The sequence below is a fragment of the Schistocerca cancellata genome, chromosome 2, assembly GCF_023864275.1.
Source record: "Schistocerca cancellata isolate TAMUIC-IGC-003103 chromosome 2, iqSchCanc2.1, whole genome shotgun sequence".
In the NCBI taxonomy this organism is placed as follows: domain Eukaryota; kingdom Metazoa; phylum Arthropoda; class Insecta; order Orthoptera; family Acrididae; genus Schistocerca; species Schistocerca cancellata.
In genome coordinates, this window is record NC_064627.1 from 355,527,650 (window position 1) to 355,552,014 (window position 24,365).

General features: G+C 45.2%; 1 protein-coding gene across 1 annotated transcript in view; it reads right to left on the reverse strand.

The window, feature by feature from the left end:
• Positions 1-24,365, reverse strand: part of LOC126154050 (kelch-like protein 10) — a 199,706-nt gene that overhangs the window by 61,801 nt on the left and 113,540 nt on the right. The gene's annotated exons all lie outside the window — the stretch shown is intronic.

A 24,365-nucleotide genomic window follows, 5' to 3' on the forward strand; every position in this document is an offset into this window, starting at 1 on the left:
TGTTATAATGGTTCTGTTCCAGTATAATTTGTATTCATCATTCTCCAGTACATTTTGTGTTGCATACTTGTATGTGGGAACGTGTTGTTTTATAAGTTTATGTTGTAAGGCAAGCTGTTGATGTATTATTTTTGCTACATTGTCATGTCTTCTGGGGTATTCTGTACTTGCTAGTATTGTACACCCGCTTGTGATGTGATCTACTGTTTCTATTTGTTGTTTGCAAAGTCTGCATTTATCTGTTGTGGTATTGGGATCTTTAATAATATGCTTACTGTAATATCTGGTGTTTATTGTTTTCTCCTGTATTGCAATCATGAATCCTTCCGTCCCACTGTATATATTGCCTTTTCTTAGCCATGTGTTGGATGCGTCTTCATCGATGTGTGGCTGTGTTAGATGATACGGGTGCTTGCCATGTAGTGTTTTCTTTTTCCAATTTACTTTCTTCGCATCTGTTGATGTTATGCGATCTAAAGGGTTGTAGAAGTGGTTATGAAAGTGCGGTGGTGTAGCCGATGTATTTATATGAGTGATTGCTTTGTGTATTTTGCTAGTTTCTGCTCGTTCTATAAAGAATTTTCTTAAATTGTCTACCTGTCCATAATGTAGGTTTTTTATGTCGATAAATCCCCTTCCTCCTTCCTTTCTGCTTAATGTGAATCTTTCAGTTGCTGAATGTATGTGATGTATTCTATATTTGTGGCATTGTGATCGTGTAAGTGTATTGAGTGCTTCTAGGTCTGTGTTACTCCATTTCACTACTCCAAATGAGTAGGTCAATATTGGTATAACTTAAGTATTTATAGCTTTTGTCTTGTTTCTTGCTGTCAATTCTGTTTTCAGTATTTTTGTGTCTTTGTCTATATTTTTCTTTTAGTTCTTCTTTAATATTTGTATTATCTATTCCTATTTTTTGTTTGTATCCTAGATATTTATAGGCATCTGTTTTTCCATCGCTTCTATGCAGTCGCTGTGGTTATCCAATATGTAATCATCTTGTTTAGTGTGTTTTCCCTTGACTATGCTATTTTTCTTACATTTGTCTGTTCCAAAAGCCATATTTATATCATTGCTGAATACTTCTGTTATCTTTAGTAATTGGTTGAGTTGTTGATTTGTTGCTGCCAGTAGTTTTAGATAATCCATGTATAGCAAATGTGTGATTTTGTGTGGGTATGTTCCAGTAATATTGTATCCATAATTTGTATTATTTAGCATGTTGGATAGTGGGTTCAGAGCAAGGCAGAACCAGAAAGGACTTATTATTATTATTATATCTACAATTCATTGTAAAACTTGTCTAATAATTTCGAACTTGTTTTTACCAGAGCGTCATAAAATTTTCCTAGTGTGTAAAGTAGGAAGGCCCGCCTCCATCTATGGACCGGCTCGATTTCACTGTGGATATTTACAATAGGTGCGTTCTTGCGATCACTGAGTGTACATCGTGTTGCCAAAGATTCGCCATCTTAGTTGTGAGCAAAGCAACAGTGAAAAAAATCTGACTGGTATTAATGATTGAAACGTCGTAGTGATACTGTAATAGTGATTAAATTTCTGGAGCCGTCATTGGAAAGTACAAGCAATTCACACCACTTCGTTTTAGTCGCAATAAAGAGTTACCTGCTGAGGGCGGAGACTAAGTGTTGTTAAACGATGCGGTGCAAGTTGACTTAAACGAGCCACCTCGAATTTTGTCTCATCTTAGGCCTAAGTGGGCCACAATGAACAAAATTAAGTAGTAATTTTCCTTTTATGTTTTCTAATAATTCGCGTTTTGTCAATCAGTCGATTTTTTTTTTGCTTTATTCCGTTTCAGATGCCAGTAGAAAACTCCTAAAACTAAAAAAAATATGAAATGTATTGACGCTTATATAGATATGTGTACTACAGTGTGGTTATAATTAAACTTTCGTTGTCAGAGAACCCCCATGAAAAACGCGTGATCATAAGACAATGAAACTTTGTGTAAAAATTTGCAAGGAAATGAGGAAGACAAATAACGAATAAACCGTTGAATAAAACAAAATGTTAATTTCCACGTGAGAGGGTAACATTTGTTGATCGCGTATCACGTTAACGTTCCACGTTACAAAACGTCGCTCAGTGTGACGACCGTCTGCATCTGCGACAGCCTGGAAGCTTGTAGGCTATTTCACAATTATTGTTCACAGCACTTTTCTAACGGTACACCATCGAACGTTCAGTTGTCGAGACACCGCCCATGTACTGCTTGAAGATCACACATTGTGTCCAGCATTCTCAACCATGGCAACAGTAACTTCAACAATTTGTGGCGCAAATGAACGTCGACATCTAACAGGAGCCATTCCCAAATCGCCAGACAATTCGAACTTCCCAATCATGTTCTTCGAACCCGCATGGAAGGAGAACCTCTTCATATTACCTTAATCCGTCAATAATCGCAAAGTGCAGTAGCATTATTGTTGTTGTTTTGACATAAGAGCTTTACGTGTAAGGCCCTGCGTACCTCGCCCAAACCCATGTTGACTGTCAGCAATCGTATTGAATATGGATGCTTGTTTTTGAGTGTGTGTGTGAATTCCTAAGGGATCAAACTGCTTAGGTCATCGGTCCCTAGAGGTAATGGTGGTGGAAAAGATGCACAGAACTGCCGCAACGAGCCACACGTACCAAGAGTTTTATGACACATTTCTGGAAAGCTACTGATCTCGGCAGACACAAGAACAAACAAAATACGAGATGAGCGCTACAAAAGATTATGAAGGATCGATATTCAAGAGCTTAGTAAAATTTGTAGAGAACATTATCGAGAAATATCAGCTTCTGGACGAACCATGCATGCAAGGGGAGATAATCAGGCCCTGCTACACGAAACTGCTGCCTCACTACTAGCAGGTATTAGCAGGAAGATGCAATGAGGATATCAATACTTTCAGAAATACACTCCACAAACTGGAGTTTGCGTTTAATGTGTGGCACAGCCGCGGAGGGAATCATGAACACAAAGGACACTTTGGCAGACCGTCGCATCATGGAAAGTATGAAAGTTACATTCAGGAAATGTGTAGCATTCGTCGAATATATCAGGAGTAATGGTTTTAGAAACAATCATGGACCAAATAATGGAAACTGAAGTGGAAGAAAGTGAAATAATCACGGTCCTCGAAATGGAAGACGTAACAACCAAAAAAATTGCAAAAAACGACCACAAAGTGTACATTACAGAAGAAGTGGCCAGTCACGAAATATATTATACGTCTGGAATATGACAGTGTTGGATGGGTGTTGTGGGGTGTGAAATACAAGGACTGTTCCTCTTGTGGAGCTCAAATTTCTCTGGGGTCGTTAATGTTTTCTAGTTGTCAGTTTATTGGTGTGCCAGTTGTGGTTGGTATTTGTGCTCTTGTTTATCCAGTCAATGCTGACCCGTGTCATAGACAACGATTACGCGATTTATTGTTGTTCTCAGAAGTAATGTGACTCGCCACATTTGCAGATGTTTGTACGTGATATTGGCCCGATGTCAGGGACTAATTGACATATTTTTGTCGCCTACAGCGGTACAGTGTGCTAAATGCACATAATAACCAAGATCATTGAAGGTATACTGGTTGAGGATTTTAAAACTGGCCAATACTTGAAATTAAATTGACCTTAAATTTATGAAATTCAGTTTAAAAATATAATTTAATTGAACAATATTAGACCAAATGTGGTAATTTTACATAATTAATTCCTCTGACTGATTAAGTAATTGCATAATAGAAAACATTGAGGAAAACATTATATTAACATGTATAAGATAATAAGACACTCCATGTACTGAGTCCATGTTGCAAAGAATTGTGCAGGATCACGTAGTGATGAGAAGCGGGAGGGAAGGTAGTGACATCACAAAACAAATAGCAGCAGGAAAGCTGTGGGCACAGCTGGGTGTCATGTGTCGCGGCCAACGTCAGCCGGTTCCAGCTGCTGTGCATCCTACACTGGGGCCCTGAACCGAACGAGGTAGCGCAAATCACAAAGGAGCAATCACTTAGAACGCACTGGCGACCAGCTGGTATCGGACATGGCTGCCGAGGCAAACACAGGTTTGCTATGGCGAAGTGTGTTGTCGAAGGGACGCAACCCGCAAGAGCTGTTGTGACTAGTTTTCTGGTACATTGACACACACGACCCTTCTACAGTCGGCAATTCATAACAGAACGAGGCAGCTACAATCTGGTACCCTTAATATCCACTTCTCCTGATGAAACCCATTCTCTTATAGTCAGATTGCACCACCAAACGTTTTTGTGCCAGCCAACTTCAATCAATATAACTTCTATTGGCATGCAGACAACTTCTTATCTGCTATAGCTAACGGTACAGATCACCTTATCCTGTTTTCATAACAAAAGCCTTTGGCTAGTGGGATGTCAGCCAACTAGTCCATAAAATTCCTGTTCTGCTCTGGCGAGTACAATCATCTCTGTCCAAACCATGGCTGAAGCGAAATCAGCGACTGATACCAGTTGCATCCACAAGCACCTTGGGGACACTAATGGCTCCTGTTCCGGATCACAAGCCTGTGACCCAGAAACTACGATATTGGAAAACATTAGCCATGATCAGCCACACACAGAGGTGTCACTGTACAGTACTCATCCCTCTCTGAATTGTCAAGGACTAGGAGAGGGCCCATGTGTTGTTCTCTGCCTTGCCTGTCCCAGTGTAGCGAGATGCCCTTACTGCAAAGGTTCATGAGACGGCTGCATCGGGCTATTCTGTGTACTCCTTCTGAATTCTGTGTACATTAAGTGGCTCCCACTATGCTCATGTGTCTGTGACCCAGTGCACAACTGACGTTTAACGAATGTTTTTTTATTCTACAGAGGCAGATCAGGCTCACTTTTTTATTTGCATAGTTGTAAAAATGTGTTTATTGTGCTTATTCACCTTGTGTTACGAACTTCATGTCTCATCTACATATTGTCAGTGAACTGTATTGATTGTGCCCAACTACACACGTTGGTTCATAAGAATACCATCAAAACTCGCCCTTGATTATATCTGTGCTGTTGTTGTAACTGTTACAAATAGCCACCATGTTTTCACAGACCATGTAGATAAAGTATACCCAACAGATAGGATGCACTATATACAGTACTCACAAAATTATTTCAGGAATCTGGAAACATGGATAGTCATAAGGAATTACTCGGATGATTTATTAATGAATTTCAATGTTTAATAAGCCTAAACTCATATTGTTCAAATTTGGATTTCTTTGTTTTACGCTGGGGAAAAAATTGCAACATATAAAAATAATTAATGTACAGCAACGAAATTTGCGGAATACATTGTTCTAGGTAACATATTTAGGTGATTAACATCGCAAGATCACACGTTAAAGTAAGTGTGGGATAAGCCATTGCACATTTGAAACGATGGTACATTAATAACCGATCTTTCCGGCAGAACGTTGAATGCAAACATACAAATGTGCATGTATTGTGTAGTACAGGTACTGGATGTCAGTTTGTGGGATGGAGTTCCATGCCTGTTGCGCTTGGTTGGTCAATGCAAGAACGGTTAATGCTGTTCTTGAATGACGCCCCATACGTGCTGGGTTGGATCTGGTGATCGAGCAAGCCAAGAAAGCATGTCGACACTCTGTAGAACATGATGGGTTATAACAGCGGTATGTGGGCGAGTGTTAAACTGTTGGGAAAACACCCCTTGGAATGCTATGCGTGTATAGCAGCACAGCAGGTCGAATCAACAGACTGACGTACAGTTTTGCAATCAGAATACATGAGACAACCACGGGAGTTCTCTTGCTGTCGTATGAAATCTCACCACAAACCATAACTCCAGGTGTAGGTCCAGTGTGTCCAGCAGGCAGACAGGTGGTTTGCAGTCCCTCAACTGGCCTCCTCCTAACCAACGCACGGCCATCACTGGCCGAACCAGCTTTCATCACAAAACACAACAGACCTCTTCCTCTGTCCTCAAGTGAGCTCTCGCTTGAAACCACTAAGGTAGCAAATGGCGTTGGCTGGGGGTCTGTTTAAAGCGCACTGCAGGGCGTCTGGCTCAGAACTGTCCTTGAAGTAACCGATGTGTAACAATGCTTTGTCTCACTATGGCGCTAACTGCTGCTGATATCGCGCGGTAGCGTTCTCGCTTCCCGCGCCCGGGTTCCCGGGTTCGATTCCCGACGGTGTCGGGGATTTTCTCTGCCTCGTGATGACTGGGTGTTGTGTGATGTCCTTAGGTTAGTTAGGTTTAAGTAGTTGTAAGTTCTAGGGGACTGATGACCATAGATGTTAAGTCCCATAGTGCTCACAAGGGAACATCCCCATCGCACCCCCCTCAGATTTAGTTATAAGTTGGCACAGTGGATAGGCCTTGAAAAACTGAACACAGATCGATCGAGAAAACAGGAAGAAGTTGTGTGGAACTATGAAAAAATAAGCAAAATATACAAACTGGGTCGTCCATGCGTAAGATAAGCAATATAAAGGGCAATGTGAGGTGAGGAGCTCTGTGGTCCCGTGGTTAGCGTGAACAGCTGTGGAACGAGAGGTTATTGGTTCAAATCTTCCCTCGACCGAAAATTTTAACTTTTTATTTTCAGTTTATGTGAAAAACTCTTACTTTTTCATCACTTTTTTTGGAGTGATTATTACATCCACAAGAAAACCTAAATCGGGAAAGGTAGAAGAAGCTTTTCACCCATTTGTCAAGTGTACTAGTTAGGTGGGTCGACAAAATTTTCCTGTCACGTGACGCACATGCTGTCACCAGTGTCGTATACAAAATATCAGACGTGTTTTCCTGTGGAGGAATCGGTTGACCTATGACCTTGCGATCAAATGTTTTCGGTTCCCATTGGAGAGGCACGTCCTTTCGTCAACTAATCACACGGTTTTGTGGTGCGGTCGCAAAACACAGACACTAAACTTATTACAGTGAACAGAGACGACAATGAACGAACGGACAGATCATAACTTTGCGAAAATAAAGAAAGCAAAATTTTCAGTGGAGGGCAGATTTGAACCAAGGACCTCTCGTTCCGCAGCTGTTCACGTTAACCACGGGACCACGGCGCTCCTAGCCTGATACTGCCCTTAATGTTGCATATCTTACGCATGGACGACCCAGTTTGTATATTTTGCTTATTTTTTCATAGTTCCACACAACTTCTTCCTGTTTTCTCGAGTGATCTGTATTCAGTTTTTCAAGGCCTATCCATTGTGCCAACTTATAACTAAATCTGAGGGGGGTGCGATGGGGATGTTCCCTTGTCAGAGCCATTTGAACCATTTTTTGCTGCTGATATTGCTACCGCAGCTGCAGTACCACGTATCAGAGCCATACGCCGATCAAGATGGCCATGTGGCTGTCTGAGGCGCTGTCTTCTTGCAACCGCACATTCTCGTGACCACCTCTGCCAGCAGTCGTGTACAGTGCCTACATCCCTGCCAAGTATTTCTACAGCATCGCAGAAGGCACATCCAGCATCTCCAAGTCCTGTTACACGACCTCGTTCAAAGTCAGTGAGGTGTTGATAATGACCAACATCAACTCATCGCATCCAGTCGAAAACTAACAGTCACATCTGTTACAGCGTGCATTTAAAGCAAAAACCTGATTTGCATACAAGTACGCTACTAGCGCCACTCTTATGCAACCGGATCTAAATCAGAATAGTCATCTTGCGCATGTAGAAACATGCGTACCAAATTTTATGTCTAACAACTTATTCTTGCTGTTACTATTTTTTTCATCAGTTAATTTTGGTCAGTGTCACGATAAATGCAATCACATCTAAGGGTGTGTATTCAGCGAAAATGGGTATTCCATCCGGCAGATTAACAGGGCACTAGCAGTTAAAACTAAGAAGCAGGAAGTGAATGAAGAGGAGAACATGCCGGAACAATCTTTAGCTTTTCTTCCTTTCGTTGGCAACACTTCGTTTAAAATAGCAAGAATCCTTCGAAAATTTCAGGTAAAAGTGGTTTTCCGCCCACCATCGAAGATTGCGGACCTTGTGGGATCAGTTAAGGACAATCTGTTACTACGAAAGGCCGGAATTTACAAGATACCGTGCCAATGTGGTACGGCTTACATAGGTCAAACCACACGCACCGTGAAAGAACGCTGCACTGAACATCAACGTTACACCCGCCTTTTGCAGCCAAGCAAGTCCGCTATTGCTGAACACTGTATTTCTACTGGACATTCAATGGAGTATGAAAAAACAATGATTTTGTCCACAGCAACGTCTTTCTGGGACTCCATTATTAAAGAATCCGTAGAAATACGACTGGCGGAAAATCTGTTAAACCGCGACAGCGGCTACCAGCTGGACAGTGCATGGAATCCCATCATCTCAGCGATTTGCTCAAATCGAAGACGACAGAGTGCGTCGACGGCCGTGGCAAACAGCAACGCAGAGGGCGACTGAGTTCCCCTATTCCACCAGCGAGGGCGCTGCCGGCGGGCAGTGTTGGTTCAACTATCAAGTTTTCGACGCATGCGCACAATAGTTACAGTGCGCTATATATTGCGGAGCGGAGGACGTTATCGCCAGTCTGCGACGGCTCACCTGAAGATGACTGGCAGGTGCCCAGTTGAAATATCGTGCGAAGTATTGAACGACGACCGGCTGCAAGCCCGAAATTTGTTTGAACATCTAAGGGTATTAATGTTCAGTTTTCCATGATAGATGTTATCAATACCAACCCAGAAATTACAATTTACACACTACACTTTTCTTAGACAAATATCAATGACCTTAAATCAGATGATCTTGTAATGTGAATGGCAAGGAGCCAATGTAAATGTCACGGAGAGTAAATTTTCACAACTTACTGTTCAAAGTAATATTAACTCTGACCTGTAAGTCGAAATTTGATTTTCGTTTGCCTGCTCGACCATCTGCCTTCATTTGTTAAGATGGCATCATCTCGAATGACGTGACTTCTGCGCACAGTTCAGTAGCAAATATAAAGCTAAGGTGGTCTCCTTGGATTTGAATCTTATTGGGTGAGTGAGTGTGGTACTGGTACTCAGGCGACACACTAAGGATAGGAGTGTCTCTTGAAGCTTCATCATCTAGACTGTCCACATCTGGTAACTAGTACGATAATTACGCATTTTCGTAGCTGAGATGCTTTCTGGACCCTATGACGGTCTGATCTTAGAACGAAATCATCATCTGTAACAAAACATTGCATAATGCAGCTCTTGAGATAATATTCTTAGGACCATCATCAATGTGGACGGCCTCTGTCCGTGAAGTACGAAATTTACGAGCAATCGAGGAATTTACAAGGCCGAAAACTTGGACTAGTTGAAGGCCATGTCTGGTCTCTTTGGTATCTATAAGTGTTTCGTTTCCTCATAAGTCTTCAAATATTCACATTGGGACCAACTGCTCAAGAAAAACGCGGTATGGTTATGGACTGAGGAATGGGACGTGGCGTTCCAAGAACTCAATCCCATTGTTCAATAGAAAATTTCATACCATCCCAGTTTTATGAAGCCTTTGTGCATGTCCTCGTATGCACGTTTCTGTGGAACTGGAGTAGAAATCTTCCAATTGGGAGTTGCGGAAGGAATGGATGAACATCTTACGGTATCGTTTGCACATAGAACATCGTCGGCGGCCGAGCGGAACTGCTGCGTGGCAATGAAGGAAGCACTAGCCATTGAGTATGCATTTAAAAAGTTTGAAAGCTATCTCTTGGGGAAACATACTGTGGTCGTTAACTGATCGTAAGGCGTTAACCTGTATGAAGAGGCACCAACTTAGACATCCCAGATTAGCTCGGTTGGCCATGTACTGGATCTTGAACATTTCGGCATAGCGGTTAGATACATCAGAGGACGGAATAATATTGTTGCCAATGCTTCATCCAGACTACATGCAGAGGGGAGGCAAGAAGACACAGTGAAAATTTCAAAAAGGATGTTCTTCACGAAAGGTACCAAAATCGAGGCAGCAATTCGGCGAATATGCCGTGAAATGGGTCACGGGCAAAAGAGAGATGAACAACTGACGTACGAGAAGCACATTTTGGGGTCGCGTAAACACCATAAGCTGGAACTGTATTATAAGATCCATCAAGGTGTACCACTTTGCAGAAAGATGAAGGATAGGGAATATGCAAATTGTGCTTTCCCTGTCAGTAATTAGACACCCTGATGGATCTAATCTACGAAAGCTATGATCATTATAGCGCATGCTCTCAGACTACACCGATTTTGCTCCTAAAAGTAATAGAATTCGACTGTATCTATTCTCGTGGAATCATGATTTTTTTATTATTATCTTCGCAAATGCGTGTTTAAAAATATGTTTAACTGCAAGTCCTACGTTATTTCATACCTCATCTAGTTATAAAGTAGACACCACTTGAATTACAGCAAGTTGTGAAATGGTTGGTTGGTTGTTTGAGGTTTAAGGGACCATACAGCAAGGTCACGCTAATGTGACATCTCAGGAAAGTCAGAACAATAAAAGGGAAAAGGCTAAAAACATAAAGGGGCAGTCATGTTGTCAATGGTAAAAACAAAACGAGGGAAGTCAGCAAGAGAACGAACCCAACGCTATGCTGAAGCAGCATAGGCAAGACCACCTGTGACTTAAAAGGTACAACCGCTAGAATGTAGAAAGTACGTATGGGAAAAGGAGACTAACCAAGCCTCAAAAAAAAGGGTAAAAACAGAGTAAAAGGGAAAGAAAAGAGGATTTCGGTCAGGGAGGTGAATCGGGAATCTCCGAACACTGCTTACAGTGGGAGACACCCAAACACTCACCGCCCTGCCCCAGTACCAGAGAGAGATTAAAAACCTTAAAACTGAGAATAAAAACCACTTTCCCGGAGGAAACCGAGAACCAGAGAGACCGTCCGGGAATCGTCAGCCAACATCAAAGGTAAAGTGCGGGGGAGTCTGCACTTAGCACGCAGAGCCAAAAGAAGGGGGCATTCAACCAAAATGTGGGCTACCGACTGGAAGGCTCCACAACCACAAAGTGGGGGTGGCTCATCACGCAAAAGAAAACCATGAGTCAGCCTGGTATGGCCAATGCGGAGACGACACAGTGTGGTCGAGTCCGTTCGGGAGAGGCGAAAGGAAGAACGCCACGGGCCTGGTGTCACCTTAACCGCACGAAGTTTATTAGACAGGGGAGTAGCCTCCCAAGAATTGGCCCATGACTGTGCGAAGTGGGATTTGATGTGAAGCCGTAAATCCGCTGCAGGAGGGGTTACAGAAAACGGGGGTTAAGTGACTGCTCCCCCTGCCAAACGATCAGCGAGCTCATTACCCGGGATACCCACATGGCCAGGGACCCAAAGAAAGTCAATGGAACAAACAGCACGGTGAATATCAGCGAGATGGTCGTGGATGGCAGGGGCCAAGGGATGGCGCGAAAAACACTGGTCAATAGCAAGAAGGCCACTCATCGAGTCCGTACATAACAAAACGCGGTTGTGTTGGGACTGTTTAATAAAGGTAAGGGCCTGGGAAATTGCCATCAATTCCGCAGTAAACACCCCACATGTAGGTGGCAGCAGATGATTTTCCGTTCCGACAGAGGTCGTGAAGGCATACCCCACATGATCAGCAGATTTAGAGCCATCAGTGTAAAAAACAACAGCATCCCGAAACTCCCATAAAATTTGGCGGAAAAAGGAACGGAACACCACTGGGGGGATGAATTATTTTGGACCTTGGCGGAGATCCAAGGGGGGTGGAGGGGAGGGAGCAAGGAAGGCAGGACAAAGAAGGAAGCTGAAAATCACGGCAAAGAGACGCAAGGCGGAGCCCAACCGGTAAACCCACCCGAGGGCGAGAGTCGGGTGAGCGACGTCCATGGTCTGGGAACAGGATAGAATAGGAAAGGTGAGTGGGAGAGGAACGGATAGTGAGTGCATAAGACACCAGAAGCTGGGACCGCCGAACAGAAAAGGGGGGGGGGGGGGGATCCCAGCTTCAACCAGGAGACTATCAACAGGGCTAGTAGGGAAGGCACCGGTAGTCAAACAGATACCACGATGGTGGACTGGATCCAGCACGTGCAGTGTGGAAGGAGCAGCGGAACCATAAACTTGACAACCATAGTCCAAGCGAGACAGAACTAGAGCACGATAAAGACAGAGAAGGAGGGAACGGCCCGCACCCCAAGAGGAGTGGGCAAGGAAGCGAAGGACATTGAGTTTACGGAAACATCCTACCTTCAGATGTCTGATATGGGGCAGCCAAGTGAGCTTGTTGTCAAAAAGAAGACCCAGGAAACGAAACTGTGGGACCACAGGCAATCGCTGGGCATCGAGATAGAGCTCTGGATCAGGGTGGATCGTAGTACGGTGACAGAAGTGGACCACCCGCGATTTTAGAGGAGAGAATTTAAACCCATGTGAGAGAGTCCATGCAGAGGCACGCCATATAGCTCCCTGGAGCTGCTGCTCTGCAGATGCCATCGAAGAGGAACTAACCCAAATGCAGAAATCATCCACATACAGGACAGGGGCGACCAAAGGACCGACAGAGGCCACAAGTCCAGCGATAGCAATGAGGAAAAGGAGGACACTCAAGACAGAACCCTGTGGAATGCCCGTCTCCTGGGTCCGTGGAGAACTAAAAACAGTACCAACTCGAACTCTGAATGACCGATGGAACAAGAACTGGCGGATAAAAATCGGGAGTGGGCCCCGAAGACCCCACTGATGAAGGGTAAGTAAGATATGATGGCGCCAGACCGTGTCATAGGCCTTGCGAAGGTCAAAAAACACTGCAACCAAATGGCGGCGCTGGGAAAAAGCGTGCCGAACTGCGGATTTCAAGCGAAGTAAATGATCGATTGGAGACCGTCCCTCTCGAAAGCCACACTGGTAAGGGGACAATAGATCCCGAGATTCGAGGACCCAATTGAGCCGACGTGCTACCATCCGTTCAAGTAACTTACAAACAACATTGGTCAAACTAATTGGCCGATAGCTGTCAACAGATAGGGGGTTCTTACCAGGCTTAAGGACAGGAACCACGATGCTATCCCTCCACTGAGAAGGGAAGTCGCCCTGGAGCCAGATACCGTTAAACACCCGAAGAAGATGTTGCCGTTGTGGAGCACTGAGATGTTGAAGCAGTTGGTTATGAATGGAATCTGGGCCAGGGGCCGTATCATGAGAAGAAGAAAGTGCAGAAAGAAATTCCCATTCAGTAAAAGGTTCGTTGTAAGATTCTGACTCACAAGGGGTAAAACATAAGATGGAAGCTTCAGCCCGCTGTTTCAGGTGAAGGAAAGCAGTTGGATAGGAGGCTGATGCTGACGCCACTGCAAAATGGGTCGCAAGATGTTTGGGTCCGTACAAAGGCCATCTGGGAGGTGAAGGCCTGGGAGGGTGGACTGCCGATGGCAACCTTGGAGAGAGCGAAATGTAGCCCATACCCGTGACAGAGGGACAGTAGAACCAAGGGAAGAAACGAATCGTTCCCAATATATCCGCTTGCTCTGTTTGATTAAATAACGGGCTTTAGCGCGGAGGCGTTTAAAGGTAGTAAGGCTGGCTACGGATGGGTGCCTCTTAAAGTGTTGCAAAGCTCGACGGCGATCACGGATGGCAATGGCAATAGCCGTACTCCACCATGGGACTTGCCGGCGACGAAATGGACCAGGTGAGCGCGGGACAGCAAGGTTAGCAGCGCGAACAATCTCGTCAGACACGTCACGTAGGACGTCATCAATACAACCCGACAAAGAGGGAGAAAACACGACCTGTGCTGTGTATAGAGGCCAATCGGCGCGTTGGAAAGACCAACGAGGTAACCTGTCCATCGGGGAGCGGGAAGGGAGCGAGATAATCAACGGGAAATGGTCGCTATCACAAAGGTCGTCATGTGGCGACCAGTGTAATGAAGGGAGGAGAGAGGGAGAAGAAAGGGAAAGATCAATGGCAGAAAAGGTACCATGACCAGCACTGAAATGAGTAGGGGAGTCATCATTAAGAAGGCACAAGTCATGGTCTGCAATAAACTGGTCTATAAGAAGACCTCGTCTAGATGGAAAGGCACTGCCCCACAAGGGATGATGAGCATTAAAATCCCCAAGGAGGAGGAAGGGAAGAGGAAGTTGCTGAAGAAGGGCAGTTAAGGCAGCAGGTGTAAGAGTCCTGTCAGGAGGGAGATAAAGATTGCAAACTGTGACCGCAGAGTCTAGGTGGACCCTAACAGCAACCGCTTCCAATGTAGTTTGAAGAGCAATCCACGTGCTAGCAATGTTTGTACGGACCAACGTACAAAGACCACCAGAAGCCCGCAGGGGTCCGACCCGATTTCGACAGAAAACACGGAACCCACGGAGGGTCGGTGAGTGAGAATCAGTAAAATGAGATTCCTGGAGAACCACACAAGCTGCAGAGTAAGACGAAAGAAGGGATTTCAATTCTGGAAGGTGACGATAGTATCCATTACAGTTCCATTGCAGAACCACAGAACGATGATTTAAATGGGGGCTGAACACGCTAAAGCCAGTCATACTGCCAGGTCCCCACCCGTCACCGACAAGGAGGGGGCGACATCCATGAACGAAAGGTCAGAATCCGGGTGTGAAGTCGGGGAAGGGACCTCTGGTGACACCAGAGGCTCTTTGTCCTGGGACTTATGTTTCTTCTTCTTTTCAGGCTGAGATCGAGGAGGGCTGTGTGGCATAAAGGAGCCAGCTGCAGCAAGATCAGGAACAGAAAGAGACCGGGCGACCTGAGGGCCGACAGACCGCGGCTCTCGCGGTCGTCGCGCGGCAGCAGACCTTTGGCCTGGAAGGTGCCGGGAAGGGGCATCCCTGGAGAGGCGCCCTTGACCGGCAGACGCCGAAGGAGTGGGACACTTCTCCGGCTGGGGAGGCGGAGCAGCGCCCAGAGGAGAAGATGTGGGAGCCGCAGGGGAGGAGGGGAGGAGAGAGGTCAGGGATGGGGGTAAGGAAGGGGTGAAGATGTAACCAAGGCGTAACTAGATGTCATGGACACAGGGTGAAGACGTGTATATTTCTTTTGGGCCTCTGTGTCGGTTAAACGATCGAGGGACTTATACTCCTATATCTTCTTTTCCTTCTTATATACTGGGCAATCTGGTGAACGTGGAGAATGACTACCATGACAATTTACACACACAGGAGGGGGAACACAGGGACTCCCCTCATGGAGTGGACGTCCACAGTCACCACAGAGAGGGGCCTGTGAACAGTGGGAAGACAAGTGTCCAAAATGCAAGCACTTAATACACCTCATAGGAGGTGGGATGTACGGCTTCACATCACATTGATAAACCATGATCTTATCTTTCTCAGGGAGGGTATCCCCTTCAAAGGCCAGGATAAAGGCACCAGTATCAGTGCGATTGTCTTTAGGACCCTTCTGGACACGCCGAACAAAGTGAACACCCCACCGTCCGAGATTGTCCCGAAGTTCCTCATCAGTTTGAAGGATGAGGTCCCTGTGAAAAATCACACCTTGTACCATATTTAGAGACTGGTGGGTGGTAATGGACACAGGAATTGTGCCAAGATGGGTACAGGCACGAAGGGCCGCAGATTGGGCAGCTGAAGCAGTTTTGATCAGCAACGAACCCGACCGCATCTTGCTCAGGGAGTCCACTTCGCCAAATTTGTCTTCAATGTGTTCCACAAAGAATAAAGGTTTGGTATTGGTGAAAGTATCTCCATCAGTCCTGATGCAAACTAGATAACAGGGGAAAGGTTTCGCCCCTAGCCGACGGGCCTGATCCTCTTCCCAGGGGGTAGCCATGGAAGGGAAGGTCGAAGGGGGCAACAGAAGAAGCACTTGAAGAATCAGTTCCACACAGAGAGACGGGCGCAGAAGAACGGCCAGAGTTCTGGACCCGTATGCGTTTCATTTGCATAGCGTCCGCCCTGATACCACCCACTCCGATCAGGGGCTCTCCTCACAGGCGCCACCCAGCCACAGCAAGGGCCGTCTGGCACAGCGGCCATTGCCGGGAGTTCCGATGCTACAGGATGACGAGCAACCACTCCAAGGCATGCATGAGGAGGTCACAGCTCAGGTATCAGAAGTGTGATCCCTGTGTGTTCAGGGAGCTCAACCAAAAGGGTACATAGCGACCCCACCACACAAGCTGGCTACCGTGCTGGCTATGCACCCTAGCATCAGACAACGACGTGAAAGAAAAGGTGGAATGTACTAGGAGGGCGCACCTCAGAGACACTAGATAAGGTGCTCTTCCCCAAATGGCTCACACTACGGAGAAGAAATTTTGTAATGGAGGTCAAATTCCAGAGGGGGACCAAGGAATGCCAAAAGGAGGAGATGATTACGCAACAAAGCCGGACTGTAAAACCAACAGAACCAGGAGGATAGTGGGGGCCAACATAACCAAGGACACCAAGAGAGGGAGAGGAGAGGGCGATTGGAAAGGAGCAAGGAGGGGAAAGGGGAAGGAAATGCAGCCCTGGAGAGAAAGAAGGCTGCAACAGCTCGGGGCCCCGAGCTCGCCACGCACGTATCCACGAAAGAGTTGTGGACCCCCTGGAGGGATGTTGTGAAATCTAGAAATGAGCATGTTGTTCCCGACATGTTAATAGATTTAGTGAAACAGACTGTTCTGTGATGATCAAATTGCTTACAAAACTAGAACGCAAGAATCTGCTGCTATTATGAATGATTGTCTGCTGGATGATAGAAACATTGCACACCGGTCGATAGAGGCGATCTATGGTGCAAAAAATGCCAGTTAAAATCACATATAGGATATTTCTTTTTTATATATTGGAAGAGTCTTATACTAGGTGATGTTAGGAGGTTCTGTTATAAGACATGCTCTCACGATTTGTTTCATAAACGCCAGTGTGATATACACTATGTGATCAAAAGTATCCGGACACCTCTAAAAACATACGATTTTCATATTAGGTGCGTTTTGCTGCCACCTACTGCCAGGTACTCCATATCAGCGACATCAGTAGTCATTAGACATCGTGAGAGAAAAGAATGGGGCGCTCCGCGGGAATCACGGACTTCGAACGTAGTCAGGTGATTGGGTATCACTTGTGTCATACGTCGCAACTCGGTATTTCCACACTCCTAGACATCCCTACGTCTACTGTTTCCGATGTAATAGTGAAGTGGAAACGTGAAGAGAGACGTACAGCACAATATTCTACAGGCCGACCTCGTCTGTTGACTAACAGAGACTGCCGATAGTTGAAGATGGTCGTAATGTGTAATAGGCAACCATCTATCCAGACTATCGCACAGGAATTCCAGACTGCCTCAGGTATACAGAGCTTAAACAATGGACGATTGAACAATGGAAAAGTGTTGAGTAGAGTGACTAATCACGGTACACGATGTGGCGATCCGATGGCACGGTGTGAGTATGGCAACCACCCGGTGAACGTCATCTGCTAACGTCTGTAGTGCCAAACAGTAAAATTAGGAGGCATTGGTGTTATGGTGCGGTAATGTTTTTCATGGAAGGGGCTTGCACCCCTTGTTGTTTTGCGTGGCACTACCACAGCACAGGCCTACATTGACGTTTTAAGCATTTTCTTGCTTCCCACTGTTTAAGAGCAATTCTGGGATGGCGACTGCGTCTTTCAACCCGATCAAGCACCTGTTCATAATGCACGGTCTGTGGCGGAGTGGTTACACGACAATAACATCCCTGTAACGGACTGTCGTGACCTTAATACTACAGAATACCTTTGGTATGTTTTGGAACGCCGACGTCGTTCAAAAAATGGCTCTGAGCACTATGGGACTTAACATCTGTGGTCGTCAGTCCCCTAGAACTTAGAACTACTTAAACCTAACTAACCCAAGGACATCACACACATCCATGCCCGAGGCAGGATTCGAACCTGCGACCGTAGCAGTCGCGCGGTTCCGGACTGAACGCCTAGAACCGCGAGACCACCGCGGCCGCCGACGTCGTGCCAGGCCTTACCTCAGTGCAACACTTCTTGAAAAATGGGCTGCCTTTCCCCAAAAACCTTGCAACACCTAACTGAACTTATGTCTGCGAGAGTGGAAGCTAAGGCTGAGGGTGAGCTAACACCATATTGAATTCCACTTTTAAGTCATTTTCAGCCAGGTGTCCAGATACTTTTGATCACATAGTGTAGCATCACATTGGTAAAATGAGACATGTGATAGTCCACAAAACATCAACGTCCTCTTGAATTATAGTTTGTTGTTTTCGAACGTAAAATGATTGTCCTTTTTCTGACATGGGAGCAAATGGTGTGAGAGACTGTATTCTGTGATGTTATATCACATGTCTGTAATGTTTGTAATACACATGGCCATGACAGTGTATTTATTGACAAGGATCTGAACATGAGGGATTTTGTCAAGCCGTGTAATTTGTCCATCTAGCTGAAAGAAATCACTCTGACCTCTGCAGTTTGGTCATCTGTAATTGGCGGCGGCGCTGTAGTTTTTTTTTTTTTTTTTTAATTTCGGGGGATGCGAATTATATCCTGCAGTCGTACGTAAAAAACCACACCTGTTTTGTTCATAAAAGTACAGGTAAATGTACTGCGTCTATATTCGAGGAAAAAGGATATTTGTTATCGTCGTGGTTGTGCTCTGTTTTTAATTCATGCTCGCCTATAGGAAGTGCGTTGATATTAAGTAAAAGTGGCCGGGAGGCTGCAGTAGCAGCCAAACCGTTTGAAAGAGCCTGTATCCCCAATGTAGGTGGAGGGAGGGAGGGAGCAAGGGAGGGAGGAGATTAGGTAAGAGTGCCTCTGATTTCACTAGCTTCTGTCCATAAATTGAGGAGAACTCACGTTCAACTGCCATCCTTCTCTCCTGGTGGAATCTTTTGGACGACGATTTTCCTTAGTCCCCTGTACAAGTGCTACATTATGACCCATTGATTATGAGTGCTAGTTCTTTTTAACTACAATTTCGATGTGTTTTTAGAACAGCGAAGCATTTCCACCAATTGTGGTAGCATACATTGGCTTTGATTAACTGGGCTGCAGGGTGATTTTCAAGCAAAACAGAAGGAGGCGCCTGTAACAGCAATAGATACAGTCCTCAGCTGTATGCTTACAGGTAATACACTAATTAAAATCCTCTCTGTTCAATACCAGCATCTCGTCAGTTGAATAAACTTCCTGCCAAAAAATAAAGATGGTACCTTCCACTCCAGCCTTTTTCCCACCAGCTTGTAGGGGGGGGGGGGGGGGTTGGGTACGTCTGCCAGTAGTTTCGAGTGTTATTGTAAACGCCGGACGTACAGATGAGGTAGGAGCAGTGGATGGAGGATGTTGTACTCCCAACTGTACCCCACCCTCTGGCTTGCGAGGCAACAGGAACATCTTTTGGAAAACTGTTGCCTACCTACACGTCCAGGCCTGAGGGCGATGACGGGAACGGTGACGGTGACGGCGAGTCTATGTCCAACAGGTCGGCGACGGGGACGGTGGGGGGAGGGGAGGGATCGTCCATCCTCTCCTCCTGGGGTGCCCTAGGGCACCAGCGGGCGGCTACGAAGGCAGCGCGGTCCTTTGAGGCCGTGAATCTGGATGAAGAAAAGCGGTAGAATCCCAGGGCAAATGACACGCACGAATTTGGTTCTTGTGGCGGCGCTGCAAACCATAGAGACATGCAATCAAGCACATAAAAGAGCCGATGTATTCCTGAATCACGCCTCTTTCCCAGCACCCACGGTTGCCATAAACCCTGAAAAGAACAAGACCGCGCGGCGAAAGCGATACTTGAGAACCATTGGCGGAGCTGGATGTTGCGGTGGGTGTAGCAAGTGTAAGCAGCATCCGATGGTGGCGGCCATGCAGAAGTTCCGCCGCTGATGGTCCGTCTCGAGGATGGGAGCGATAGGAGGCGAGAAAGAGTTGCAGCGCCTGTTCCCGGGTGTGGATGGTGCGAAGCTTGGCCATCTGTTGCTTAAAAGTGCATACAAAGCGTTCTGGTTCTCCGTGGACTGGAGGTGAAACGAAGCACTTGTTAGATGACCACTGTCATTTCGTTCACAAAACAGTTCAGTCATGTGACACTGTCCGTCACAAGTACTTCTGGCAAACCATTGCAAAATATGGAGGACAACGCTTCACTGGTGCTACGTGACGTGGCAGAGTTCATAGGCACCGCAAATGGGAACTTGCTAAAAAGAGTCTACCACTGTGAGCCAATGTTGTTGTTGTTGTTGTGGTCTTCAGTCCTGAGACTGGTTTGATGCAGCTCTCCATGCTACTCTACCCTGTGCAAGCTTCTTCATCTCCCAGTACCTACTGCAACCTACATCCTTCTGAATCTGCTTAGTGTATTGATCTCTTGGTCTCCCTCTACGATTTTTACCCTCCACGCTGCCCTCCAATGCTAAATTTGTGATCCCTCGATGCCTCAGAACATGTCCTACCAACTGATCCCTTCTTCTAGTCAAGTTGTGCCACAAACTTCTCTTCTCCCCAATCCTATTCAATACCTCCTCATTAGTTACGTGATCTACCCACCTTATCTTCAGCATTCTTCTGTAGCACCCCATTTCGAAAGCTTCTATTCTCTTCTTGTCCAAACTAGTTATCGTCCATGTCTCACTTCCATACATGGCTACACTCCATACAAATACTTTCAGAAACGACTTCCTGACACCTAAATCTATATTCGATGTTAACAAATTTCTCTTCTTGAGAAACGCTTTCCTTGCCATTGCCAGTTTACATTTTATATCCTCTCTACTTCGACCATCATCGGTTATTTTACTCCCTAAATAGCAAAACTCCTTTACTACTTTAAGTGTCTCATTTCCTAATCTAATTCCCTCAGCATCACCCGACTTAATTTGACTACATTCCATTATCCTCGTTTTGCTTTTGTTGATGCTCATCTTATATCCTCCTTTCAAGACACTGTCCATTCCGTTCAACTGCTCTTCCAAGTCCTTTGCTGTCTCTGACAGAATTACAATGTCATCGGCGAACCTCAAAGTTTTTACTTCTTCTCCATGAATTTTAATACCTACTCCGAATTTTTCTTTTGTTTCCTTTACTGCTTGCTCAATATACAGATTGAATAACATCGGGGAGAGGCTACAACCCTGTCTCACTCCTTTCCCAACCACTGCTTCCCTTTCATGCCCCTCGACTCTTATAACTGCCATCTGGTTTCTGTACAAATTGTAAATAGCCTTTCGCTCCCTGTATTTTACCCCTGCCACCTTCAGAATTTGAAACAGAGTATTCCAGTCAACATTGTCAAAAGCTTTCTCTAAGTCTACAAATGCTAGAAACGTAGGTTTGCCTTTTCTTAATCTTTCTTCCAAGATAAGTCGTAAGGTCAGTATTGCCTCACGTGTTCCAACATTTCTACGGAATCCAAACTGATCTTCCCCGAGGTCGGCTTCTACCAGTTTTTCCATTCGTCTGTAAAGAATTCGCGTTCGTATTTTGCAGCTGTGACTTATTAAACTGATAGTTCGGTAATTTTCACATCTGTCAACACCTGCTTTCTTTGGGATTGGAATTATTATATTCTTCTTAAAGTCTGAGGGTATTTCGCCTGTCTCATACATCGTGCTCACCAGATGGTAGAGTTTTGTCATGACTGGCTCTCCTGAGGCAATCAGTAGTTCTAATGGAATGTTGTCTACTCCCGGGGCCTTGTTTTGACTCAGGTCTTTCAGTGCTCTGTCAAACTCTTCACGCAGTATCTTATCTCCCATTTCATCTTCATCTACATCCTCTTCCATTTCCGTAATATTGTCCTCAAGTACATCGCCCTTGTATAAACCCTCTATATACTCCTTCCACCTTTCTGCATTCCCTTCTTTGCTTAGAACTGGGTTTCCATCTGAGCTCTTGATATTCATACAAGTGGTTCTCTTCTCTCCAAAGGTCTCTTTAATTTTCCTGTAGGCAGTATCTATCTTACCCCTAGTGAGACAAGCCTCTACATCCTTACATTTGTCCTCTAGCCATCCCTGCTTAGCCATTTTGCACTTTCTGTCGATTTCATTTTTGAGACGTTTGTATTCCTTTTTGCCTGCTTCATTTACTGCATTTTTATATTTTCTCCTTTCATCAATTAAATTCAATATTTCTTCTGTTACCCAAGGATTTCTATTAGCCCGCGTCTTTTTACCTACTTGATCGTCTGCTGCCTTCACCACTTCATCCCTCAGAGCTACCCATTCTTCTTCTACTGTATTTTTTCCCCCATTCCTGTCAATTGTTCCCTAATGCTCTCCCTGAAACTCTCTACAACCTCTGGTTCTTTCAGTTTATCCAGGTCCCATCTCCTTAAATTCCCACCTTTTTGCAGTTTCTTCAGTTTCAATCTGCAGCCAATGAGTGTTCGAAAATGGTCCTGCAAAGTCTATGTGCATTCGTTGCCACTAGAGATGGGCAAAACTGTTCTTTTCAGAGATTGGATCAGAACTGTTCACTCCCTGAAATGAATTAGCTCTTTTTCATAACTCACCACTCATTTACAATAGAAAATAAATGGAAGGCACATTGCCCTTTAAACTTGGTTTATTCCAGTACTATACCTGTATTTTGATCTTATTTGATCCTATTTTGAAGTAACACAGATAATGAGTAAGAATTTTGTATTGTTTATTGAAATTTCCACGATATGACAAAGTTTTTGATTATTGATTTATTTTGCACTATCGTGGTTTTATGGGTGATCGGAAAATGTTGTAACTTGAGATTTACATTAACAATATATTTGGCTATAATGTATTAAAATTTCATTAACCTCATACAAATACATCGCAAGCCATATATTTTTAAAGTGAACGTTTTCTTCCGAAGACGCCTAAAATCGCAAAATCCGTACCAGAATAAGAAAAAAAATATATAAATTTGACAATAAAACGAAAGTGCTGCATATAGCCTTACGCAGAATAAAACAAGGAAAATATTGGTGTATCACATTTTGCGATACGTTTATCGGTTCGCTCGTAATTAAAGCGTAAATTCGAGTGTCCATAATAAAAATCCTATAGTAAGAGGAGTCATCAGGAACCTAATCTAATCAGTTTAAACAAATAAAAATAAAATAAAAACAACTGATGTATACATAACATAATAATGTAATATACATAGCGGTATTACTACGAAGAACAATATCCAGTAGGGCCGAACTCCGATGCAGAGGCGCTGAGTCGAGCAGGTCGAGCCGCGAGCTGTATTACTGCGTGAGCTGAGACCGCAGAGACCAGAGTGACACCTGAGTCGCTTTGCTCAACGCTCTGGCTAGAGTCGAGACGGTGGGGTGAGCGTTGAGCGGGCGAGTTCCGAGGGTGGGGGGAGCGGTGAACTCACCCGCTCCGAGACAAATCGTCCGTTCCCTTGCGAGCAGGTTGTTGCAAGTAGTTCCTATGTTATCCGCTAGGTGGCTCTCTGTCCTGTTGCTCGCATCAACTGCCCAGAGGCCAGGACGTGTGACTGAAACGATCGCCAACAGAGTGCGATGCGAAGTTAAGCTGCGCCAGACACTGCAAGCAGCAGATGACGCACAGACGGCACGGCATATGTGAAACACAAAATCCAATGGGGCACTGCACAATGCAGGCAGCCAAGGTAGAAGCAGGGCAGAGGCCGGCGCTGGCTGTGTTGTGTGGCGTGCACTCTGCTATGACCAGCAGAGGCGCTGCTGATATGCTCCGTCGCTCTCTCTCTCTCTCTCTCTCTCTCTCTGCCATGGGAAACGTTTGGAGCTACCGTTCTTTTTTTCTGAATCACTGATTGTTCACTCCTTTGAAAGATTCAACTCTATGAATTAGTTCAAGAGCGGATCCCCCATCTCTAGTTGCCACGGCCAACGTCTTAGGCCAAGATGAGAATGTATGTGACGGAGCGGATTGATTTTCCGCTCATGCGCGACACTGCGACGTCATCTGTTCAATGTGGGCGCCCATGCCCTGCAAGCACAGCGCCGGCACGCTAACTGTTTAGTGTGAACAATTCCCAATGTCCTTGGTGAAGCATTTGCAACATATCCTCTTGCAACACTGAGGGAATAAGCACACGCGATTATCTTATGTCATTTTGAACTAGAATCACACATTGTTGAACTGAAAGGTTAAGCCAACGTGCAAAATATCGGCACATAACTGAGTTCTGGAAACTCTTCAATGAACGAGTCCAAGACGTGCGAATGTAATGCAACAAAATCTTGAGATCCGGGTCTGCTTCCGTGGCCCGTGCAATTTTTCTGTAGTGCAAGGGGAAAGATTCCAGCAATTGTGTCCTGCTCATCGATTTGGCAACAAGATGCGACAGATGTATCAAAATTAGAGTCTGGACCAATCGGAAGGCGAGATAGGGTGTCTGCATTTACATGCTTTGCCGTAGTTTTGTACACAATTTC